Source organism: Oncorhynchus clarkii, chromosome 7 (genome assembly GCF_045791955.1).
Source record: "Oncorhynchus clarkii lewisi isolate Uvic-CL-2024 chromosome 7, UVic_Ocla_1.0, whole genome shotgun sequence".
NCBI classification, from domain to species: domain Eukaryota; kingdom Metazoa; phylum Chordata; class Actinopteri; order Salmoniformes; family Salmonidae; genus Oncorhynchus; species Oncorhynchus clarkii.
This window is the reverse complement of record NC_092153.1, coordinates 28,728,732-28,733,145: the sequence shown is the minus strand read 5'-3', so window position 1 is coordinate 28,733,145 and position 4,414 is coordinate 28,728,732. Positions and strand designations below refer to the sequence as shown.

Genomic DNA, 4,414 nt, shown 5'->3' with positions numbered 1-4,414 from the left:
GGGGAAGTACTTGTACATCAAGCTGCCTCATAATACAGAAACAGCTACAAGCCAAGGCTACTTACTTCCTTATATAATAATTTACATTTAGCAATATCCAAATCATATCATGAACAACATCAGAGGGTTTATACTTGTACACAATTAATCAAAGCTCATAATGAAAACGAAATACACATTTTAAAATATTTAATTTGATTTTAGACATGATCAAGATGAAGAAAAAAAAACAGGCCTATTTTTGTGGTCATATTTTCATTTAAACAATATGATTTTAATGTGTAAAACAAAAACACAAATTCTCAGTCAAAAACACAAGTCAGAACACAGTCTCTCTATTCTCTCATGTGATTTCAGGTCCTCTGACTGGGAAAATATCTTTCCACATTGAGAGCAGTGGTATTTCTCCTCCTCCTGTGTATGTATTCTTTCATGCTTATTCAGATGCCTTAACAGGTTAAATCTCTTTCCACACAGGGAGCAGTGGTAGGGCTTATCCCCTCCTGAGTGTGTCCTCTCATGCCTCGTCAGGCCCTCTAACTTGGTAAAACTCTTTCCACACAGGGAGCATTGGTAGGGCTTTTCTTGTGGGTGTGTCCTCTCATGCTGTTTCAGGTTCACTAAACTCCTAAAATTCTTTCCACACTGGGAACCTTGATAAGGTTTCTCTCCTGTATGTATTCCTCCATGTAATTTCATGGACTTTAACTGGGTAAATCTCTTTCCACATATGGTGCATTGGTAAGGCTTTTTTCCTGTGTGTGTCCTCTCATGCTGTTTCAGGCTCACTAAACCCCTAAAACTCTTTCCACACTGGGAACAGTGATAAGGCTTCTCTCCTGTGTGTGTCCTCTTGTGCCGATTTAGGTTCCCTAACTGGGTAAAATTCTATCCACAGTGCAAACATAGGAAAGGATTTTCTCCCGTGTGTATTCTCTTGTGTGTTTTCAGGCTCCCTAACCAGGTAAAAGTCATTCCACATTTGGAACAGTGGTAAGGCTTCTCTCCAGAGTGTATTCTCTTGTGTATTAATAGGTACCCTAGTTCGTTAAAACTCTTTCCACACTGGGAGCATTGGAAAGGTTTTTCTCCTGTGTGTGTCCTCTCATGCCTATTCAGGTTCCCTAACTTGGTAAAACTCTTTCCACAGTGGGAGCAGTGATGTCCTCCTTTTGCTTTGGGTGTCTCTGGGTCTGATTGCCCTGAAGGACTCTTCCCGTTGTCAGAGGGAGAGTCTGGTCTCTCTCCTGTCAAAGACAAACAGATTATCTAGTTACTTAGTTGTCTACTGTGCTGTACTGTGTGGCCAAACTTGTGAAACATATAAGTCTATGATTGGTTCAGATTTGGTCTTGTTTGGGGGAGTTCATTAAAATAAAAGCCAGTGTGAAAAACAGTGGTCACCAAGTCAATCATCAAACATTTCTGTAAAAACTCAATGCGTTTTCCGTTTGCTCCAGCAGTATTCTTAAAGTGTATAAGAATTTAGTGAATATTTAACAAAGTTTTAGTGAATTTTGAATTTAAAATATATATATATTTTCAAATATTAGTTTGATGAGCCCGGCCTACAAGACCCAGTTCCATCTCCTGAGGCTGAAAGCCCAGAGACTTGCACTTTGCCTGGGTGTGCGGTTTTGTCTGGGGGCGCTAAAATGAACATTAGAGGCCATCAAGCTACTATCCTGAGACCGATATTACATTTTTGGCCAATACCGATATCCAATATTTTCCTTGCCCCCAAAAACGATACCGATAACCAATATTTAAAAATGTAGCGGCCTTTAAAGCATTCTAGTACAGTTAAATAGTTCACACACACAAGGATGCAGCGGTCTAAGCCACTGCACCTCAGTGCAAGAGGTGTCACTACAGTCCCTGGTTCGAATCCAGGCTGTATCCAGGCTGTATGATTGGGAGTCCCACAGTAGTTGTCTGTTATTGGTGTAGAGAGGATGACAAAGGAGAGGGATCCCACATGTGGATAGGAAGATACAAATTATAATTATTATGGGAAATATTCATTTAAAACCCAGGAATTTTAAAACTTTAGCTCTCGAGGATATGCCAGTAGGCTACACTAGGTTGTATCTCTAGATCATGCCAGTAGGTTACAGTAGGTTGTATCTCTCTAGGTCATGCCAGTAGGCTACAGTAGGTTGTATCTCTCTATGCCATGCCAGTAGGTTACAGTAGGTTGTATCTCTCTATGCCATGCCAGTAGGTTACAGTAGGTTATGGTAGGTTGTAACTCTCCAGGTCATGCCAGTAGGCTACAGTAGGTTGTAACTCTCTAGGTCATGATCACAAACAACTTGCACAATCAAGTTCGACTTTAAATTAATTCCCCATAGCCAGCAACTTTCTTAGTGCAAAGGTTGCATGTTCAGATCTCATCATGGACAACTTTAGCATTTTTGCTAACTTTGCAACTACTTACTATTTTTCCAATGTGGAAAGTGTCAATTTTGTTCAACAACAAAATTAATGGCATATTTGCTACGTGAGGTTTACTTGATCCAAAAGAAGTTTAGCAATGCTTAAGTGACGTTTTTTTTAAAAAAACGTTATTTTACTCGGCAAGTCAGTTAAGAACATTAAGAACAATTTCTCATTTTCAATGACGACCTAGGAACAATGGGTTAACTACCTAGTTCAGGGGCAGAACGACAGATTTTTACCTTGCCAGTTAAATCGTGCAACCTTTCGGTTACTAGTCCAACGCTCTAACCACTAGTCTATCCTACAGCTCCGGCAACTTTGATAAAAACACTAAAGGAGTTGTCTCCAGTCGCTTTGCATCCCTCTCCATTGAATACAAGCGGTTGACGTCAACAACCCTCATAGAATATAAACAATAGATTACAATAAGAAGAAGTATCCACCAATCCAAAGAAAGGATAGGCGGGAGCTAGACAACCCGCCGTACCGCTTTGTGGACAACTCCCCTTGTTTGGGCGGAGAGACATCTTGTCAGTATATCCATAATCTTTGGTGTAGCCAACCCAACTCTCACATGACACTATTGGGGGGCACGGTGTGTACTGAAACATCACTACATGAAAACCTCTACATGCCGTACCCCACAGTCTGCGGTCAGCAGATAGACCCTTCTCAAATATATATATTAAGTCACTTTTTGGAAACGGAACGGATAAAACAAGGGGTAGCTTGTTATCTACGTCGTCTGATTCTAGACATATCAGTCATCATCCATTGCCCCTCCGTTGAAGAGGTATTGACGAGCCAACTCCGAATATCCAAAGTTAAAAACACATTTAAGGCGGTACTTACTGGTGTTAATCAGATCTCCCATCTCATCCTCTTCATCTTTCAATGTGACAGTAATCTCCCCTTCCTTCTTCACTCCAAAAACTGCATCCTCCTCTTCTTTCACTCTGAACTCGTCTTCCTCTTCTTTCACTGAAACGTCCTTCTCTTCTTTCACTGTAACAGCCTCACCCTCTACTTATTGTTTAACTGTGACATCCTCCTCTTCCTTCTCCTCTTTCACGACAATGTTCAGCCCCAGAGCTTCTTCCTCCGTCCAGCAGACCTCCTCTTCTTTAACAGGAGGGGAGAAGTTTAGGGAGCTCATGTTCGTGGATGTTAACTAGCTAGCTATCATTAGCGACTAGGCTAGTGCTAATTTAACCAGCCAGCTACTTTTGCTGACTAATACAAAATAACGTAATATTAAATTAAATAGCTTAACAAGTAGATACGACAGAAGTGTGTCTAAAACACAGTAGCTAATATAGACCGAAATCGTATAAATAGCTTGAATCTTTCGGCTATGTTGGCTAGCAAGCTACCGAGGTGGTTGACCAGCTGTTTCTGAAGAACCGTCCACTAGATTGTACGTCACGCTGGCAGCATCGCCTGAAAGACACACATCGCCGTCTGCTGACTGGAGGGGAAACGCAGTTAAGGATCATATTTTATTTTCAGACAAATATTATTTTAAATGGATTTAATTAAATAATAATAATATATTGAGACATACAAAAGACAGGAATGTGTTGATTGATTAGTGCGAATAAAAAAAGGTTTACTACAGCACATTTAAGGCAGTTTCATTGAGTCAAACTAAATCTAAGTAAGTAGCTAGCTACTGTAGGTCTATACTGCTCCTACAAGGTGTAACAATACATCATGTAGATGTATATAATGAACAGACTAGGTCTATACTGCTCCCACAAGGTGTAACAATACATTATGTCGATGTATATAATGAACAGACTAGGTCTATACTGCTCCTACATGGTATAGCAATACAGTACACTACCTTACAAAAGTTTGGGGTCACTTAGAAATGTCCTTGCTCAAAAATCAAATTTTTGGTCCATTAAAATAACATCAAATTGATCAGAAATACAGTGTAGACATTGTTAATGTTGTAAGTTACTTTTGT

At 40.0% G+C, this 4,414-nt stretch overlaps 1 pseudogene; it reads right to left on the bottom strand.

Annotated features, from left to right (window-relative positions):
- Nucleotides 1-238: 238 nt before the first annotated feature.
- On the bottom strand, nt 239-3,713 carry LOC139413177 (zinc finger protein 135-like; annotated as a pseudogene).
- Between the last annotated feature and the right edge of the window lie 701 nt (nt 3,714-4,414).